General features: G+C 39.2%; 1 long non-coding RNA gene across 2 annotated transcripts in view; it reads right to left on the bottom strand.

Annotated features, from left to right (window-relative positions):
- Positions 1-3,968: 3,968 nt before the first annotated feature.
- The window catches only part of LOC113599319 (uncharacterized), a 71,353-nt gene continuing 53,036 nt past the window's right edge, over positions 3,969-22,285 (bottom strand). The window contains exons 4-5 of one of the 2 annotated variants that reach the window (XR_008294940.1): positions 10,123-10,218; positions 3,969-7,763 (exon numbers count right to left, since the gene is read on the bottom strand). This is a non-coding gene — a long non-coding RNA (uncharacterized LOC113599319). Of the gene's footprint in view, positions 10,219-22,285 lie in introns of both variants that reach the window. The other variant, XR_008294939.1, reaches the window with a different exon arrangement.

The raw sequence follows: 22,285 nt of genomic DNA, 5'->3' as shown, positions 1-22,285 counted from the left end.
ATTAACTTTAATTCCATAAAATGCTATTTCTGGTACACAAGAGTGATTAATCTCTTGGTTTATTTGTTATAATAGAAGTCATTTTTACTTTTAAGTATTTTTATTAATATTTTCTCTTAAGATCTTACAAATTTATTTAAGCCTAGTTATTCTTCTAAGAAAAAAAATGTTACCCCTTGATAACAAATAGATAACACATAAGATACAACGGTCTCTCCACATTTCCAAGTTGTGACTGCACCAATGATTTATTAAATGGACCCGCCACCTTTGGCCTAAAAGCATCATATGGTCAAATCATATGGTCTTTTCTTTTTCAGATGGATCTTTTGGGTATTAACTTTAATTCCATAAAATGCTATTTCTGGTACACAAGAGTGATTAATCTCTTGGTTTATTTGTTATAATAGAAGTCATTTTTACTTTTAAGTATTTTTATTAATATTTTCTCTTAAGATCTTACAAATTTATTTAAGCCTAGTTATTCTTCTAAGAAAAAAAATGTTACCCCTTGATAACAAATAGATAACACATAAGATACAACGGTCTCTCCACATTTCCAAGTTGTGACTGCACCAATGATTTATTAAATGGACCCGCCACCTTTGGCCTAAAAGCATCATTGCCTTCCCTAATTTATTAGCAATGAGTCACCACAGCTCAAGAACATCTTACAGATTAGAGATGGGAATAAAATGAACCAAAACAAATGGACTTGTAAGAAAATGTAGTGAATGACTCCGTGTCATTACTAAAATACCACCACAGGAGGGCCCAGTGTCTTTCCTTGAGTGCGATGTGTTCTCCAGAAGAAAGACCTTTAAGCCTTGTGACTCCCAAGGACAAGCACATAAAGGAGATGAATCACTTTCCAGTTTTCATCAGTGAATCATGGTTGAGATCACCACTACTTAATTTGGGCTTTTCAAATGTATGAGTCATCACACAAGCCCCTGCATTCTAAATTAGAATGAGAACAGATCTCGTGATATTCAGGCAAGTAGCTCTAAGGGGTCTTTCTTCCTGGAAGCAGGGCAGCTTGACGGGGACTGGAAGAACGGGTGCAGCACATCGGATGTGTTCCAGCCAGCCAGCTCAGGCCCTACACTATCGCAGCAGCTCTCTGGAAATCAGCCCAATTGAGTCACGTCCTGAAGTTAGAGGATAGCGAGAACTCTGCCAAGGGTATAAGTAGTGTGCATAATAGCTCTGCTAAAACCACATGATCCAGAGACACTGTCAGGCATGGGGATCCTACCAACATAGCTCAGGTGTTTCCTTCTTATATCAAAGATGTTAGCACTTACATTTATCTCCTCTAATACAAGTCACACTGTCATCCCGGGAGAGCTCCACAATCCCATGGATGACCTACTGGACTCCCCAGTCCCTGGCTTCTTTGACCTTCTTAGTGCTAATAACCTTCATCTCACATGTCCCTCTCCCACCTCTCATATCTCATACTCCCACGTCCACCGGAGATTGCTATAGTCTTACCATTACTTGGAACCCTTCCCTCTCATAAAGCTTGAATTCAAACACTCCACTCACTGCAACCTTCTGCCTCTCTCATTCAGCTACTACCATTCTATTATTCAAACTCGTCATGACTTCCACACACCCTCCTCTGTCTCCCAATGTCAGCCCCTCTTGTCGTCACTTCCTTTCCAATAATAGTTGCCACAGCAGTAGTAATAGCAATAAGTAAGAGCAATTTACAAGAGTAGTGACTTTTTTGAGTCCTAAGCATCTCCTTGCCTTCCCATCATTTAATTCTCAGGGCTACTCTGTGAACTAGATGTGGAGGGCCTCAGTCAAGCCCTCCATGCTAAGCCCATTCATTCAAGTTCTTGAACTGAATATGTAGACACTGTTCATTATATTGCAGTGCAACTACACACACTAGATGCCTAGCCATCATTCTAAAATCTAGGACAACGTGGCAAGATGGCACTGGTGGCTTAGTGAGGAACTGTACCTGGAACCTATCCGACTAGATACAGGTTTGTAAAAGGAGGTTTCCTCAGCCTTATAAAGTAATTATACTGAAGTCTGGGTGTGACATATTTCAGAATATAAGAGACTTGGTAAGCCCCTATGCAGGGCTTCCTGCAACCTGGTAGGACCTCATCCTGGTGAAGTGAAACATGACCACCATCAACGTAGGCAGTTGTTCTGTGAAGAACTAAGGAAACCTGAGAAGCTACACTCACCTCACAGATCTTGGGTGAGATACCTGAAAATCCTTTGCTTAGCATGTATCCTTTGCTCTGATAACATCTATATGTTTATGTGTCAGAGTTTGCCAAGCCTCCAGCCTGACTGTCTCCTAATGAATTACTACAGATAAATTATTATCCTGGTTTTACAGATAAATAGTATAGCTTCTTATCACTTCAGCCATTCTCTGGCCAACAATTTCAACTCCCTTCCCCAATGGTAATTTCATTGCACCCACCCGTCCAAACCTCTATCCAGCTGAGATTTGTCTCCTGTGTCCTGTAGAACAATACAAGCAAGTTCCTACTTGACATTTCCCTTTGGCTATCTCACATACTCTTCAAATTCAGCATGTCCAAAACTGAGCTCATCTCCTCCTCAATACTGCTCCAACTTGTTGACTGGTGCAGCCAGTCACCTAACCTCAAAAGTCCAAAACCTGCACGTGAACCTTTCTTCTTCCCCTTCTTCATAGCCCAGTTCCAAGCAAACACATGCTGATCATTTAGTCTCTATTATCTCTCAAGGCCATGCACTCCTTTTCATTACCACCATCACTCAGTTCAGATACCTTTAGTCTGGAAGAGTCTGGTCTGATCGCCCTGCAATTTGGTCTGCTCCCTGTAATTCATCTCTATACCGCAAACAGTTTTTTCTAAAGGGAAAACCTGGTAACATCCTATGCTTAATACTTTAAATTATTTTTCCCACCATTTTCAAGATAAAGTTCACATTAGTATACAAGACCCTTCGTAAGCGGTCTGTATTTACCTCTTCATCTCTCTCTAGCCACTTGCCCCTTGCATTCTAGCTCCAGATACACTGAAATGCTTGTAGGTCTATCAATTGCTCTCGTACCTTCAAGTATATTTTATATGTATTTCCTGTGCTCAAACACACACACACACACACACACACACACACACACACACACACCACACTCATATCTGCCTACCTGTCTATGCATAAACACCATAATCCAATTTAGTTGTTACTTCGTTGCTCCTCAGATCTGCAGAATTTCCTATCACCACCTCACTCTCAGGTTGGGATTAAGTAATCCTCATATGCATTCCTGTATTACCCAATCATAATAGTTAATACATCATATTACCATTATATATTTCCTTATTTCCCTCATCCAACATAAAGTCCCTGAAGAGCCAGAAATATTTATTATTCAATCCTCAGTGTTAATCCAATGTCAAGTAGTGCATATAAGGTGCCCAGTGATCATTTGTAGAAGTGATTTGGTCTGAGATCTCAACTCTCTGAGAATACATACTATCCAGGTATATATACTCCTCACAGAATTTCCCAGAGGGATAAAGCATTAAGGAGCTTAAAACTAGAGTTACCCCTCTTTATTATGGGCTTTTAAAAAATTTTTAGAATCGTATGTGACCTATGAAAATTCATTTAATCAGTGACCTATGAGATTGTCCTATAAACCTCTGGCTAGTCTGGGGGCGCCTGGGTGGCTCAGTTGGTTGAGCATCTGACTTCAGCTCAGGTCATGATCTCGCAGTTTGTGAGTTCGAGCCCCGCATCAGGCTCTGTGCTGACAACTCAGAGCCTGAAGCCTGCTTTCGAGTCTGTGTCTCCATCTCTCTCTGCCTCTTCCCTGCTCATTCTCTGCCTCTCTCTCTGTCAAAAATAAACAAACTTAAAAAAAAAAAAAAAACCTCGGGCTAGGCTGATTTTATATGGTTTACTAAAAATGTGATCTCTTTTGCTTAACAGTGTGTGTGTGTGTGTGTGTGTGTGTTTATACACACATACACTCACATTATTGTTCTACTGGTGTGTAACAAATTACCACAAACATAACTGTAAACAACACAAATTTATATCTCACAATTTCCAGGGGTCAGGTGTCCAATACACTTTAGGTGGCCCTCTGTTGAGGTTCTCAGAGATTGTATGAAATCAAGATGTTAGCTGAGCTGTCTTCTCATGAGGAGGTTCTAGGGAAGAATCTGTTTCCTAGCCCATTCAGGTTGTTGGCAGAATCTAGTTCTTGTGGTTGTAGCACTAAAGTCTCCATCTTCTTATTGGGGGCTGTTGGCCAGGGGTCACTGTCAACTCCAGAGGTTTCTCACAATCCTCAACATGTGGCTCCCTCCGTCTTCAAGCCACCAATGGTAAGTTGAATTCTTCTCATGCTTTGAATCTCTGACTTCTGCTTCTCCGACCACTCAGAGAAAAACTTTCATCTTAAAAGGTTTATGTGATTAGGACAGGCGTACCTGGATACCCTCACTCTCTTAAGGTCAACTGATTAGTAACCTTAATTTCATCTGTAAAATCCCTATTCCTATGTAATAAAATCAGAAAGTAACACCAGAGGGCAGAGATCAAGGACTAACTTAGAATGCTACCAGAATACTTAGAATACTGTCCAACTTTTCTTCTTCTTATGAGGACACCAGTCATTAGATTAGGGTCTATGCTAATCGTGACCTCATCTTAGCTTGATTATATTTCCAAATAAGGTCACATTCACAGATTTTAGGTAAACATGATTTTAGGGAGGAATTATTCAACCCATTATATTATTTATCCTTGCATGAATTTCACAGTTTCACGCCATTAAACAAAAGCAACACCCACAAATCTTTTTGAAGTATCTCTTCTCCATCTCTGGTTTCTGCTCAGATGGCTGAGGGACAATACCCCTAGGTTTCTCAGACACCCTCTGGTTTGATTGATGGGAGCCCTGTATCACACCCTTAATCTCCTAGAAGAGTCTTATGTATGACTGAATACTTTGACCTATTGGCCTTTCTGTTGTTTTGACAAAAAGATGAATAATCACACAACCCTCTATACCATGTTTTCAGAAGCCACTTCTGACATTTAGAATCTTTTACCATCTGGAATGGTTGAAACTTTTCACAATTATCCAGACTTTTATGTTTACCAGGATTTTTTTTCCCTTCAAAATATTTCTTTTTTCAATTAAGGAGTGCACCTGTTGTGATGAGCAAAGTGTGATGTATGGAACTGTTGAATCACTATATTGTACACCTGAAACTAATATAACACATATGTGAGCTTACTAGAATTAAAATAAAAGCTTAACAAAAATTAAATTACTTCTTTTTTCTTAGATTTTAGTATAAGCAGCAAGAAGAAACAAACAAGCTCCTTCAACCCTTTGCTTGGAAATTTCCTTAGCTATTATATCCAAGTTGTCACAAAATTCTGCTTTTGACATAACTAGAGGCTACAATTTTTTCTAAGCTTTCTGCCACCACATAAGGATTTTCCTCCTTCCTCCAGTTCCAATAACATGCTTTGTACTTCCTTCTGAGTCTTCACCAGCAGTGTTCTCAAAGCCCAAGTTCCTAATAACAGTCTGTTCATGGTGATTTATGATTTCTCCAAAACAATTTAAGTTTTCACTATAATGCTCAATTCCTTCTGAACTTTCATCAGCTGCATCTTCAGTGTCCATGTTTCTGCTAACAGTCTGTTCAAGGCAATTTTAGTTCTCTCCTATCATATTCCTCAAAATTCTTCCAGCCTCCAGCTATTCCAAAGCCACTTCCAGACTTCAGATATTTATTATTGTGGGGCAGACCTCACTTTCAGGTACTGGAAAATCTATATTACTCTTTTATTGTGACATAATTACCACAAACTTAGCAGCTGTAAAGAACCCACCCTTACCATCACACAGTTTCTGTGGGTCTGTAGTCTGGGTTAGACCTGTCTTAGCTATGACCTGTGCTTTAGCTACGTCCTCTGCTTAGGATCTCAAATACTGAAATCAAGATGTTGGCTAAGCTGGAGGCTCTGTATGAGAATTTGTTTTCAAGTTCATTCACGTTGTTAGAAGAATCCAGTTCTTTCTGGCTGTAAGACTGAGGTCTCCATTCACTTTCTGGCTGTTGGCTAGGAGTAACTTCCAACTCCTACATATCACTGACATTCTTTTTTTTTTTTTTAATTATTTATTTTGAGAGAGAGAGAGGGAGAGTATGTGCGCGCAAGTGGGGGCAGAGAGAGGGAAGAAGAAAATCTCAAGTAGGTTCCGAGTTGTCAGTGCAGAGCCCAATGTGGGGCTCAATCTCAGGAACCATGAGATCATGACCTGAGCTGAAATCAAGAGTTGGATGCTAAACTGACTGAGTCACCCAGGCACCCCATCACTCAAATTCTTCAACTTGTGGATCTCTCCATCTTCAAGCCAGCAATGTTGGCTGGAATGTTGAATTCCTCTCATGTTTTGAATCTCTGACTTTTACTTCTTCAACTAGGGAAAGAAAACTTTGCTTTTAAAGGATTCCTATCATTAGGTTAGGCCCACACCTGAATAATGTCCTTATTTTAAGGTCAACTGATTAGTAACTTAACTACCTCTATAAAATTCCTTTTTCCAGGTAACATCACGTAATCACAAGAATAACCCCATCTTGGAATTCTGCCTATTACATATCTTTGCACTAAAAATACTCTAAAAACGTATCAATAGTAGTGACTCTGAGTTTTCATTTCTTTCTGCTTTTTTATTTTGTACAATTAAAAAATATATGACTTTGCAATCCAGAAAAATGCAAAATGATACCACCATTAGTTTAATTAAATAACTGTGGCCTTATAAAATCTTGGAGTTATCTGCTCACCCATTTGTAACAACGACAAGCACATGAAGTACTGATTACAAAGATTGCATGGCCAATTTTCAGAAAGCTGGTTCTGTTGCATTGTAAGCTTTTCCTACAAACACAAGTACACACACACATTTCTAATAAAATAGTCTTCTTGCTGTTGAGAATAGGTAGTTTAAAGTTGTGCCTGTCTTCTCACTCTATCTACTTTTATAGCAAAAGAATCACAATGCTAAGGCCCCATTAGGTATAACCAACTAGCTGCTTCCAACTGAAATAGCAGAGCAGGATTGCATAATGCAGTTGGTTTTTAGCTTCCCCACTCACTCGCCAAATGTTTATGAACTCCCACTACATGCCAAGAACTCGGGTACAGAGTTACAGATTGTACACTCTGAACTCAAATGAAGAGTTCAAAATTTCTCATTTTGCCCAATAGGCAAGTTTCTTATTTTGCTTAAATATTTATACTTTAAATATTAACTACCACATTTTGGAAGGCATTTAAGATATTCTAAAAGTGTCTTCACAATTAAACAAAAAGACACCTGCAGTCTAACCACTGTTTATTTCCTACTTCTTAAAAAACTGAAGTTAAAAAAAAATTTGGCAAATTGTAATTTTTCTTCCAACATGACCTTTGGTTGACATTCTCTGGGCTATTTTGACAAATAAGAATCTGGCAAAAGAAAAAAGTTAGATACCTTTGAGGTCACATACCTTTACGATCACATCTCTTTGTCTTCATCATCTGTTGTTTGGGAACATACCGTAGTTACCCCCAAATGCCACTTTGAAAAAAATCTTCCTGGCTTAACCTTAGCCCAACCCAGCCAATCCTCCAAATCAACCCAGCAGCAATTCTGGCAGACCTTGGAGAAATGGAACACCAGGCTGTTGTTCATGGGCTGTTTCCACTGGAGCATACTACATTTTACAGGGGAAAGATGATTAGTCGTTTAGAAGGTCTACTCCTTGAGCAGTGAAATATTATAGTACAGCCTGACATTTTAACATAACTTCAAAATTCTTGACTAAATAAATTCCTAAACTTTACATTCAGTTACTGTTCTCCACCTGCTTACAATTACTCATCCTGCACTGCAACTTTCCTGGCCAGAATTGGAGCAGGTGGGACAACAAAGAAAAACCCAAAGAAGTTCAATGGGTCCTGGAGCTGAGGACAGGTAAGGAGGAAGAGCCCAGCCTGACAGTGGTTCTTTGTCTATTCCCCTTTTCGAGTTCCTCTGCCCCATTTAACTGTCTTCCACTAGCTTCCTTGCCTTTCCTCATTTAAGAGATCTTCCTGGCCACCACTAATTCTCAAATGCTGCCCAAACATCCCCAATTTTTCATCCTTCTGCTAACACTGGCCCTTCAGGTGCTAAACACAGTCATGTTGTGCTTGTAAGGGCTCAAAGTTAAAAGTCACATTTTATCAAGTACCTTTTCGATGTCAGGCCCAGAATTAGGCCGTGGGTATCAGGAAGGGAACTAGACCCACCCTCTACCTTCAAGGTCATGGAAGAAACAGTCACACACACAAGGGTCTACACTGCATTAAGTTTTTATGTGAGAGCACAAAATGTGGATTTATCCTGAACTGATGCACTAAGGGAGGCTAAATTTTAACACCCTTCAATACTACCAAACCTAATCAGGTACAAGACAACAAAAATTTTCCAAAAATATCTGGGTGTGTGTTGAATTTGAGGTAGGACTGCTTTCCAGGGAACACTAACAGTGGAACAAGTATATTTCTAGAAGAGGTTTGTATGTTAGGAGAAAGGGAGATCAAGTTTGTGAAAGAGGTGCATTGTGGGAGGTTTCAGGACATGCTATATATCTGTTTATCTCAGTAAATTCATTGCTCAGAGATAAGAAGGAACTATGAAATGAGTTTGTTTCACAAATATGGGAGGCAGGACATGAATAAATGCATTTCTAAATGCTTATCTTGGCGAAGAGCAATGCAGTGTGGCCTCTTTGCAAGTCAATACGTAGAACCATAGAGAAAGAATTGGTGAGGCCTAAGGTCATCCTCTTCCCCAACATCCTTGTAAAGCATTTGGAAAAAAATATGATATTCCCTTGCAATGTTATAAAGACTGCTCTTTGTAACATTATTATATGTCCTTCCCATGGAAAGTTCTCCCCATTCAATCTTTTTTTCATTACTAGCAACCAAAGACACATATTTGCAACCTAATTCTAGGGTTGAAGGCCATGAACTTGAAAGACAATTTTCAAAGTTGCATGTTTCAACCTATAATAAAAATGTTTTTGAAAAATGGGCTAGAAATAGCACAGATCCCACAAAGGGTGTGGCAACCCAGGCCAACTGGGGGATACAGGAATAGGGTGAGAGGAAACTTCAAAGTTTCCTCTGGAGGCTGGTCTCTCTTCATTCTTCTTTTACTCATTCCTTGCTCATTAATGGAATATTCATTATGAGCCACTTCTCCTTCTCCATGCCGGTCACTGTACTATGTCCTGGGATGTAGAGATGAATCAACAGTTCAACTGAGCTCCTCAAGATACTCTTCATCTAAGGCTGAGAACAGGAAGGTACATGATATAATAGAGTATCAATTAGAGTATAATAGAGTATAATAGAGGAAGACAAAAACTAGGACAGGCACCAAGCCCCAAGGCATACAAAGGAGAGTGTACCTCCTTCACTAAAGTGAAGGGAGTCAAAGAAAGCTTCTTGGAAGAAAGAACATTTGAGTTGAATCTTGACAGTGTTAAAAGATTTTCCTAGGTGGAAGAGAGACATGACAGGAGAGAGAAGTATATACAAAGGCCTAGAGATAGGACACCTCACAAAATGCTGGGAAACAAGAATAACTCAGAACAGCTCTCTTCTTCCCTACCATCTTTGTATCACTAATGATGATGGTGATGATTTTAACTTTCTCATAACTCAATTCAGGCTGGTTATGAACTTACATGTCCCACTGGGGGTCTACCAACTACCACAGAACTACCCTTGTGTATGAATTACCTCTTTGTACAGGCTTTGCTGCTCTTGAGGTTTGCTTCCACAGTGTATCTGTGGGCTGGTTGAAAGTGACCATCCAACACTGGGAAGGACCTACTGACCCTGGGTTTGCCCTTTGGTAAGCCAGAAGGAACAGAATTCTAGCCATCCTTGAGGTTGTCTAGCTATTGTGTCTGCCTCCCAGATTCCCAGCAAAGACCAGGAGGCCACCATGGCTGGTGAGGAAGAGCTTGGAAACAGCTTTCTCTGGACATTGAGAAGGAAGGGCCTTTAAGTACTGACCATGTCCTCAGGAGAGTGTAATTCCACATCACACCGGCAAGGAGTCATAAGAACAAGACTGTGTTTTGTTCAGTCAATGTGCCACAAATTCTCCAACTACAAAGAAAAAAGGAAGAAGAAATGTAATTTAAGTTCTTAGAAAGTAGGGCAAAATTTCATTACAACATTTTAAAGGCAAAACTAAACAAAGCCAGCACCTTGCCTAAGCATAATGCAGCATGACCTATGATTAAATTGACTCCTTGGCCTGCTTCTGTGCCAGGGCTATCATGTGCATTCTTATAGGCCATAGAAATGGCCAATATTGATATTAATCTGCTTGTTAATCATTAACTTATCTAAATTTATTTTTTTTATGTTTTAAACAGCTTTATTGACATATAATTTACACATCAGAAGTTTCACTGCCCCCCCCCTAAAATTTGCCTCAGATTAAACGTACTGTTCAATGATCTTCAGTAAAATTAAATTTAGAGTCATCGCCACAGTCCCATTTTAGAACATTTCCATCACCCCAAAAAGATCCCTCATGCCTATTTGCAGCCAAACCACTTTTCCACTTCCAGCTTGAGGCAACCACTAATCTACTTGCTGTCTCTATAGGTTTGCCTTTTCTGGACATTTGGTATAAATGGAATCTATAACAATAGATCTTTTGCATCTGGCTTTTTCCAATCAGCATAATGTTTTTGAGGTTCATCCATGTTGTAGTGGGTATCAATAGTTCATACCGTTTTATTGCTGAATAATATTTCATTATATGGGCATTATGGACATATCACATTTTATCTATTATATTTTTGCCTTAAATTCTATTTTACTTGACATTATTAGAGCCACTATAACTTTTAAAAAAATATATATGTATTTTTTTTAATTTTTTTAAGTTTATTTATTTATTTTGAGAGAGAGTGAGAGAGAGAGCAGGGGAGGAGCAGAGAGATAGGGAGAGAGAATCCCAAGCAGGGTCCACAATGTCTGTGCAGAGCCCAACATGGGTCTTGAACTCACAAACTGCGAGATCAGGACTTGTGCTAAAATAGTCATATGCTTAACCAACTGAGCCACCCGGGTATCCCATGCCACTATAACATTTTTATGGTTACTGCTTTCATGATACATACACACACAGGTACACAGTTCTAGATTTACAGAAAATTTACAAAAATTGTAAAATACAGAGTTTCCACACAACTCACATTAATTTTCCCCTATTATTAACATCTTACATTGGTATGGTACATTTATTAAAATTAATAAACTAATACTGATACACTATTATTAATTAAAGTCCATTCTTTAATCAGATTTCCTCAGTTTTTCTTTGTCCTTTTCTGATTCAGGATCCCATCCAGGAGGCCACATTACATTTGCTTATCATGTCTACTCATTCTCCCCTTGACATGAGAGTTTCTCAGACTTTCCTTGTTTTTGATGACTTTAACATATCTGAGGCATCCTGGCCAGGTACTTTGTGTAATGTCCCTCCATTATTATGTTTTCCTTGTGATTAGACTGGGGTTATGCATTTGAGAGGAAAACCACAAAGGTAAAGTGCCATTTTCATCACATCTTATCAAGTATATATACTATCAATATGACTTATAACTGTTGATGTTGAGCTTGCTTAGCTGACTGAGGTAAGTGTTTGTCAGGTTTCTCTCCTGTAAAGTTACTCATTTTTCCTTCCTTTTCATACCGTACTCTTTGTAAGAGAGTCACTATATACAGCCCAAACTTGGAATTCTTCTGCATGGGAGGTCTGTCTCTTCACCCCAGTTAATATTTATTCAATCACTTATTTGTATCAGTATGGACTCATGGATACCCATTTTATAATTTGGATTATGGCCCAATAGTATCTTACAAATTTTGTTGCTTAAATTATTCCAGCTTTGGCCACTGAGAGTTCTTTCATTTAGTTCCTGTGTCCCTCAGATGTATGTCCAACACTGCGGGTGTCTGTTTGTTAGCTTGCTTTTGAACACTTCCTTACTTTCTGACACTGTAGGATGATCCAGGCTCATTTTGTATATTTCCTGTCCTAGTCCTAGAATCAACTAGTTCTCCAAGAAGCCCTGGTTCCTTTTATTGGTGAATGTCATTAGAAACCAAAATCTGGGCACTAAGTGTGCTAATTGCTACTGGCCTGCTCAGATGACAGAGCAAGGAAATATACATGTATGTACTAACCTGCACACATACACATCTCTGTATATAAACATCTATATTGATATTAAGCCTAACATGAGTTCATACTAATGTCTCAAACTCTAGTCCATTTCCACTTGAATCCTTCTAGCCCTCTCCTTTTGTTTATCAAGGATACATACTGTGGACATGACTTATCATTGTAACAGTGAGACATCACCTAACAGCTGACTCCCATCATGACATCAGTTTACTTACCTGTTCAATTCCAGAATAGCAGTATCAGAATTGTTAAGCTGTATGCCCATGGGAAATAACTTTATCAACTAGTGACAGTGCATATGCATAGTTTCTTTTGTCACTATTTATAGACTTCATTCATTTCCAAAGTTACTTAGGTCAGCACCTCTTACCCAAGCCCCTTCAGTGAGGTTGTTTTACACATTTTTAAGACATACAACAGAGACAGTGTTGTCACATACTGGATTCAATCCTCGGATTCCTCTACCTCCTAAATGATTTTTTAATATTTGCATAATTGAAGTTCACTCTCTTGGCTCTAAAGTTTTGACAAATGCATAGTGTCCTATATCCACAATTACATTATCACACAAAATTCTTTCAACACCCTAAAAAATTTCCTGTAGTTCATCTACTGGAACTTCCCCTGCACTCCTATCTCCTGTCAACTCTGATCTTTTTTACTGTCTCTAGTTTTCTCTTTTCCAGATTGTCATATATTAGCATCATAGAGTATGCAGCCTTTTAAAAATGGTTTATTTCACTTAGTATATGCATTTAAAATTTATCATGCCATTTTATGGCTTCATGTCTTTTTATCACTGAATAATATTTCACTCCACAGTTTACCTATTCACCTATTAAAGGACATTTTGGTTGTTTTCAGCTTTTGGCCATTGTAAATACAGCTACTATAAACATTCATGTGCAGGTTTTTTGTGATATAAGGCTTCAGATCAGTTGGATAAATATCTAGGAGCACATTGCTGGCTCATAAGATAAGATTATGTTTAGCTTTATAAGAAACTGCCAAACTGTCTTCCAATGAGTCCGTTTCTATGTACCCACCAGCAATAAATGAGAGTTCCTATCGCATCCTTACCAGCAACAGGTGTTGTCAGTTTCCAATATATGTTTGTCAAATGCTTTTACTTTCAACATATTTGTTGAAATTTTATTCGGATTTATATCATGCATTTTTTGTATTTCTGTTCTTCTTTTATTGCTTTTATTGTATTTAATATTTTCTAGTGCACCACTTAAATTCATTTGTAGGATGCTGTTATGAACTAAATGTTTGTGTCCCCCTAATGTTCATATGTTGAAGCTCTAATCCTCACTATGATGGTATTTAGAGGTGGGGCCTTTGTAAGGTAATTAGGTTTAAATGAGGTCATGAGGAAGGGCCTCCATATTGGGATTCATACCCTTATAAGAAGAGGAAAAGAGACCAGAATGCTTTCTCTCTGCCATGTGAGGACAAGCAGCCATCTGTAAGCCAGGAGGAAGGTTCTCATCAAGAACTCAATCTGCAAGTACCTTGATCTTGGACTTATTCTCCAAAACTGTGAGAAATAAGTATCTGTTGTTTAAGCTGTTCGGTAAAGGGTATTTTATTACAGCAGCTTGAGCGAAGTAACACAGATGTCTTTTACTATATACATCTATATAATATGTATATATTATATATATATTAGTTATTTTCTGGCATTATTTCTTAAATATTTTTCTTCCTCTTTCCTCTACTTCTGAAACACTTATGTTGGATCACTTGTTGGTACTCCTCAGGTCTCTGAGCCTCTGTTCATTTTTCTTTCTGTAATTTCTCATAATTCTTGATGTATCTTCACTTTCACTGATTCATTTTATTCTGCCAGCTGAAATTTGTTATTGAGCCCCTTTAGTGAAATTTTCATTTCAATTATTGTACTTTTCAATTCCAGAATTTGTTTGATTGTTTAAATAATCTGTATTTCTTTATTGATATCCTCTATTTGATTAATCACTATTATATTTCTCTTTATTTTTTAAGGTACTGGTTCCTTTAAACATGCTCATAGTAATTGCTTTGAAGTCTTCCTCTGCTAAGTTCAATATATGGCCCCCTCAGAGAAAGTTTCTATTGACTGCTTTTGTAGGAGAAACAAAAAATTTTACCTCTACTCTCTTAGAGTCTCCAGTTGGGCCTGAGAATTAGATTGATATAACACACATTAACAAGAGAAATACAAATTTATTTAATATTAGTTTTACATGACACGGGAGACTACATAGTGAAATAAAAACCCAAAGCAGTGATAAAACCTAAATGCTTATATACTGACTGCATTGAATGAAGAGTGGCAATTGTGGAAAAGCAATTAAAATAAATGACGAGAACAAAGGAATATTGAGAGTTATTTTAACAAGGTTGCTTTGTAGAGGATTCTCCTGGTCTTGACTCCCACTTCTGGTGACAAGGATGTTTCTTTCCTCCTGATATAGGGAAGGCAGCTCTACTTTCTGCTTCCAGAAGGAAAAAGGGAAAACAGAGTTCCCTTCTTACACTCACTATTTTTTAAGTTCCTTTAACTCAAAAATAATCAATATGCCAAGACAACTTCTTTTGGGGTGGCATGTCCTAAACCCTTTATTTCCCCCATCTGAGAAATTCCCCAAAGTTTCACATATTAAAAGCTGAGCTGTTGACTGTGCAGAGAAGAAATGAGTTAGTAACTGACTGGCAAGGAATCTTTAAAGGAAGAGTAGAACATAGATTGGAACAAGAATGAATAAGCAGAAAAGAAAAAAATCTAAGTACATTTCTCCATATTCCATTAAACCAGTCTCCCATCCTTGGGAATAGTCCAATCCAATTAAAAAAAAAAAGTGTTGAGCCTCATACATCTGATGGAGAGTGTTTATCTTGTCCTTTAAAGGTGCAGATTAGACACTATTTTCCCATGTGATTGACACAAGAACAGCGTTCCCCACCAGTAATTGCACCAGCTCCTCCTAACTGGGCCATCAGTGTGTCCAGGGCACATTTGTCGAATAAAACAGAGGCTAGACTATTAACTTCCATTTGAAGTGCTTCCAATGTTTGCACATTGAAGTTTGAACTCCGTTTCTATTATTATGGAAAGATTACAAACTGCCTTTTCCAGCTCAGCACTACCAAAGCCTGGGAAAAGGGGTCTCGATGCTGAAAAGAATTTAGAATTGTGGGTCTTCTAGGACATTGTGCCGGTACACTTAGTATGTTTATGCGGCAGTACTTTATAAACAAAGGTGCCCAAGTTTGCGATTTGGCTTACATTTGAAGTAGAACACCTGGTGACAGAAGGCATCAGGTATCCAAGTCCATATTGTCCTGCCCATTTTTGAATCCTTCATATACCTCATCAAATAAGATCGGAATGAAATTTTTGATGCATCAGGTTGGTGTTTGGTGTGTTTTGTCATCTGTCATCTGTCATCTGATACCTCCCATTTTCCATGCATTTATATCCATCCACAGGAACAGAATAGATTGTGAAGTATCTGATATAGAAGACTTATAGTTCAGGTTTGGCAGTTATGAGACTTGGTTTTGTTACCTGGCTAAAATACTGTGACCTAGTCCATAATTCTGGTCTAGCCATATGTAATCTTGGGTGTTGGGGAGCATAATTAGGGGAGCAACTAAGCCACCCCAGACTGCACAAGGGTGGCCTGTGAGCTAGCTGTAACATCTAGTGATTTGACATGAGTTTGTACTATAAGAGTCAGTGCCAGGGCCATCTATGACCTTTGTGAGGCTTGAAGACGTCACCTAGGGAGCCAAACCAGAGTTTTACTGTAATATTGCCTTGGTATGTCACCTAGGAAGGATCCAGCACCATTCCTGTTTTCAACACAGAGGGAAAAATTCCCTTCTAATGACTTTACCTGAGCAAAGAACAGTCCTTGAGAATCTTTAAATGTTTTCTCATGTCCGATTAGCAGAAGGGGAAACAAAGTGATATTGTTTTCGTGGATGTGGATACCATACCCTGTCATATATCCATTTGCCAGAGGTAGTTCATACGGGCAGGAACAAAACTCATTTCAGGTTCTTTTGCATGATCTAGAGGTTGACATGACCAATAGCCAGACTAGTTAGTTAATGTGGCCAGTGTTTGGAAAACCAGAGTAAGGGAATGTCAGGTCTATGCTTGACCTGTTGAAAAACACAGTAAGGGTTAGTAAGAGCAAGACACAATTTGAGAAAAAGGCCATAGTGGAGGATCAGAGGGAGAATAAGACTGAGATAAGCAATCTTTAGTAAGCCTTTAAGTAAATGGTCAAAGAAAGAGGAGGCTTCGCTTAAAGTAACAGTGTTGTTTTACTTTGTTTTATTTTTTGTTTTTGTAGACTAGGAGACTTAGTAGAAGGAGAAAATAGATGAAAGTATAGTTTCTAATCCATGTTCTTGGGAAAAGCTGTTTACTTCATGATATCATATGCTTCTTGGGCTTGGGAATTGATCCTAGAAATCCTTACTGTAAGGTTACCTGTAGGAATGGTCTTCCAATTGTCTTGGGAGTGCTGATCTGGGTTTAGTTTGGCATAGCTTATAGGAATTCAGGAGGATTTTTCTTTTGTTTTGATGGCAGTGTAAATGGTTACTTTACTTGATAAGGTCATTCTCAGTGAGATGGCAGTGTGTACTATCTTCTAAAAACCTTGCTCTTTCCACCTTCCCGGTGGAAACGGATGGTAAGGGATGTTTGAAGGTTGTGACTTTTTTTTTTTTTTTTTTTTTTTTACCTATTGATGATCTGTTCCAAGTATCCTAACTAATTCTTGTATATAGCTAATCATAATCTCACATTGCTCACTAAAGTCCCCATAATGTTCAGTCTGGGAATGGAAGGTTTGGAGATGCCAGTAGGCATAGGGCAACCGAACTTTACTTTTCAAAAGGGGATAAACCATGTCCCCTATTTGGAGTATTCTAGATTTTTCTAAGGGTAAGAGATAATATTTAAGTCCATTTTCTTGACAGACTTTTCCTAAAATCCTTTTTATGTCTTGAGTTTTATGTTCCACTTGTCCTATGATTGAGGTATGAAATGAGTACCTCAGAGGTTTTGCAAGCAGCAACTTATTTCTGCTGTCAAATGAGTTCTTTGATCTGATTCAATCCATAAAATAATGCCAAAACAAGGAAAAATCTAAGTTATTAATTTCTTTACTACTGTTGTGGCATCAGCACATCTAGTTCAATAGCATTCGGTCCATCCACTAAACACATAGACAAGTACCATGCAGTGGGAATGGCCTAAAGCTGGAGGCAAATCTGTAAAATCCATTTGGAGTACTGCAAGGGGCAATGTGGGCCTTGGAAGACTTCCTAAAGCAAGTTGGTTTCTTCTAAAACTTTGGTGACATTTACAAGCAGTACACTGGGAAATAATTTGGTCAGAAATTGTGTGGATGCCAGAACAGAACCAATTATCTTTTAATTCCATTACTATCCCCATCTGCACATATGTCCCCATTGATGGGAGATAAGTGCAAGCCGAAAGGTCAAAAGAAAAAGGACCACAGAAGTTCGCTTAGCACAATGTATAATCTGGTTAATTACTGGGCACGCTTTTGTATTCATTGTCTTTGTCAGACTTGGGGACATTTGATAATCAATAATATCAATCAAAGATAAGGCAAGTTTATAAATTGGGTAGTGATAAAATAGGGGGTCTATTTCAGGCTGTATGTTTAGCACCTTTGTCAGCCCAATTATTTCCTAGAGATACGGTATTGGTCTCCTTAGTATGAGGTGGACAATGAACAATTTTAGTAGGGAGGTATATAGCCTATAGTAGGACCAATCATATGCCCATTGGCAATAGGACTACCAACAGAGGTTAACAATCTGTGAGGTTTCTACATTGTGCCAACAGCATGGCTGACTCCAAAAGCATGTCTGGAGTCAATGTAAATAGTAGTTTTTCCTTTCATCAGTGTGCAAGCTTTAGTAAGATCTGTAAGTTTAGCAATTCAGTCTGATATTACAGTGGGCAAAGAGTATGCCTTGTGTTTCATGTGGGGAACCTAAGGCATAACCAGTTATTATGTTTCCCCAGAAATGTCATTGACAAGAGTCACCACAAAATGGAAGTAAGTCTGGGTTGTCTAAAGGGGCATCTAAGAAGCTTTCTGGTGGCTTTGGGACCAATTCTATAGTCACAAGGCAGTCACATGGAATCATCAGGGAGCAATAGAATAGTCAGATTTAAAGTGTTACAATGATGTAAGATGATGGAAAGACTGTTAGTAGGGCTTGTTCATAGGTGGTCTGTGGCCATGTAGAGATGCTGTGTCTTATGCACTTGTGAGAGAGCAGACACAGCATGGGAAGCATAGAAGTGAACAGGGGAGCCTAATATAAGAGTACTGGCCTCGTCAATTAGGGCAGCTGTCGCAGCTACCACAGATACCACACACAGGTACAGGACCATGCCTGCTGCTACAGGGTCCAACCGATATGAGAAATATGCTTTAGGACATATCTGAAAGGTAAAAGGTGGTTCTATAGCAATCCCATTATTTTCATGGCAATATAGCTGAAAAAGTTTGTCAAAATTAGGTAAGTTGAGATCGGGGGTGTGACAATGTTCATTTCAGAGCTTTGAAAAAAATTAATGCCTCTGCAGGGAGTGGGGGAGCCCCAGGAAATGGGCTTTGAGGTGGTATGGTGGGGAGAGCATGCAGGAGTTTAGCAAAAGCAACAAAGTTAAGAATCCATTGGTGACAATAGCCCGCTGCCCCTAGAAATATATGTGGTTGCATTTTTTTAGGGAGAGGAATGGACAAAATTGAGTCAAGGCATTTTGGAGTTAGCTTTTGAGTGCCTGAGATATCTCATGTCCTAAGTAGGTCACAGTTGTTTGTACCCATTGAAGTTTAGACTCTGGGAGGCTTTATGGCTGCTTTTAGTGCCTTTAGGAGAATGAGAGAATCTATAAGAGCACTGTGTGCAGTTTAGTTACAGAGTAAAAGGTCATCAACATACTGAACAAGTGTGGAGCCTCAGGTAAAGGCTACAGAATCTAAGTTGGCTTTAAGGACTTGGAAGAATATTGAGGGAGACTCAAAATATCCCTCAGGGATGTGAGTCTCCATGTCAACTGTCTCCCTCTAAAAATAAATGCAAAGAGAAATTGCAAGTCAGAATGCAATGGAATTGAAAAGAGGGCTCAGCAGACATCAATTACTGTAAACCAGGCTGCGTCAGCAGGAATCAAGGTAAGAATGGTAGCTGGATTAGAAACTACGGGTGGCGAGGAATTACAAAGGAGTTTATACCCTTAGATCTTGTACAGATGGACAGATTTCATTCCCATTTGAATAAAATCCCCCCCTTTTTTTGGCAAGATTAGGATGTTACAGGGTGAGGAAGTAAAGATAAGAACACCCTGCTATAAAAAAAAAAGTCTATTATAGGTTCAGTTCCTAATTCTGCCTCTCCTGAGGGGTATACTGGGCTACTAATAGGAAAAATTTGTTCTTTTTCCAGGAAACTTGCACAGGATCTACACTCACTCAGTGCAATCCAGTCTCATTTGCATGTGAGGCCCAGAGAGTAGTGGTGCAAATTTTAAGGTAGCATCTTCTTCAGAGGATTTTAATTTGAGACAGGTTTTCATTAAGGAAAGTAGCAAGCTTGAGGTTTAGTCCAAGGGCATGGAAATAAAAATGCCTTCCTTACAGCATTGTATGGTGGCATTAAGTTACACACCACCTCCCTAACTAAAAGATCACTGGTGAGGATTCAGAAATAAGAAAGGTATGAGGGGTATTAAGAGGGACTAAGGATATCGGGGTGGCCTGAGATATGGGTCATGGAATATATTGTCCAGACACTCCAGCAGCTTAAATAGAATCAGAGATGACAGCGATAATCCTGAGTGAGTGGTAGAGAGAACTGCACCGGTGTTACTTAAGAAGTACAGTTTCCAGGGGTGCCTGAGTGGCTCAGTAGGTTGAATATCCAACTCTTGATCTCAGCTCAGGCCATGATCTCGTGGTTTGTGGGATCGAGCCCCACATTGGGCTCTGTGACCTGACAGTGAGGAGCCTGCTTGGGATTCTTTCTATCCCTCTCTCTCTCTGCCCGTACCAGTGCTCTCGCGCATACTCTCTCTGTCAAAATAAATAAATAAACTTTAAAAACAATATACAGCTTCCAATCCTCAATTTTAAATTTAATAGTAGGTTCTGAGGTGTGACTGAGAATTAGTTTATCTCAATTAGTGGGGTATCATCCTACAGGCAGAGAAAAATGGACCTTCTGAGGATGCTAGTGTTTAGGGAAATTGTCTGAGCTTCCTTTTACTTAAGTTCAGGATAATTGTTTTTCTGAGGCCCTAGTTTTTCACAATATCTGCAGAAGTCTGGAGGCAAATAGGGAAGGCCCTGTGATTGATGAGAAAAATGAGTGGACTCTGAGTTACTCTTAGAGTCATCATTTTTGCTCTTGTAAAGACTCAATATGCACAGCAATGACTGTTGATTTTAATATTTTTGTCTTACTTTCCTATAAGCCATTTTCAAAGACTTATGTAGCTATATCAATAATAATACTGATACCTGCCCAGCCAGTGACACTATTTTGGGTTTGTCTCTTTATATCAGAGAGACTAAGGCAGAAATTCAAAGATTTCTATATTCTGGTGTTTCAGGGTTTAATGTAATGTTTGTAGAAAGTGTACCACAAAGGTCTTAGGATGTTCCCCTTCCTTTTGAGTGCATCTTTCAACTTTAAAACCAACTACCTTAGAGGAAAAAACCTCTATTATCCACACTATCAAGCTCTGACTATTGGCCTGGATGAGCCACTTGCAGGAGGGTCTGGGAGAAGTTCTGGCTACCTGTTTCCTCTGTTGGGGGTGATTTTCTTCCTGGGACCATCTAGCCTATCTCACAACTACCATGTAACCATGGGTGGGAAGAATAACCCTGAATAGCCAGTCAAGGTCCCCTGAATGGAGGTGTGAAAGGCCACACATCTTTCTAACTCATCTCTAAATGTGGCAGGATCAGGGCACCTGGGTGGCTCTGTTGTTTAAGTGTCTAACTCCTGATTTTGGCTCAGGTCATGATCTCACAAGTACATGAGTTTGAGCCCCACTTCAGGCTCTGCACTGGCAGTGTAGAGCCTGCTTCAGATTCTCTCTCTCCCTCTTTCTCTGCCCCTCCCCCACTCTTGCTCTCAAGTGTGTGCGCTCTCTTCCTCTCTCTCGGTCTCAAAATAAATAAATCTAAAAAAAATTAGGGATGCCTGGGTGGTTCAGTCAGTTATGCATCTGATTCTTGATTTTGGCTCAGGTCATGATCTTGCGGTTCATGGGCTGAAGTCCCGCATTGGGTTCTGCACTGGCAGTGAGGAGCCTGCTTGGAATTCTCTCTCTCTCCCCGCCCTCCCCGACTCATGCTGTCTCTGTCTCTCAAAATAAATAAATAAACTTTAAAAAAAATTTTTTTTTAATTAAAAATTTAAGTTTGGTAGGATCTTCTGGAATTAGAGGCAAAACAGCATACTTTGGAATTCTTTGGACCTGCTGTCCAAGGTACATGGATTCTCTGTGGGAGGGATCCAGGATACACCCACAGGGTGGGGCACTGCATAGAAAGCCCTAGAGTTGACTGAGTTTGTTTTACTGAGCCGGGGGTAGTAGGAGGAGGTGTAAATTATGGCAAATTTATTTCCTGGCTGTCAGCATTTACATAAGTAACCTGTATATTCCAGGCCTGGAGATCAGGCCAGAGTGCTCTCTGTATATCTTGCAGGGAAAGGCAAGATAGGTGTTTAAGAGATTTTGAGGGCAAGTTGAAGGAGTTTTGAGAGTTAACAGAATTTGCTAAGGAGATAAGGTCAGATTTTGAGAAGGGTTTGAGGGAGGGACTCAGAGATTCAGTAGATCATCTGAAGGGTCAGGGACAAGAAGTTGGGGGTACAGGGAGTATAAGTGGGTGGAGAAGGAAG

Source organism: Acinonyx jubatus, chromosome C1, assembly GCF_027475565.1.
Source record: "Acinonyx jubatus isolate Ajub_Pintada_27869175 chromosome C1, VMU_Ajub_asm_v1.0, whole genome shotgun sequence".
Taxonomy (NCBI): domain Eukaryota; kingdom Metazoa; phylum Chordata; class Mammalia; order Carnivora; family Felidae; genus Acinonyx; species Acinonyx jubatus.
This window is presented reverse-complemented; position numbering and strand designations above follow the sequence as displayed.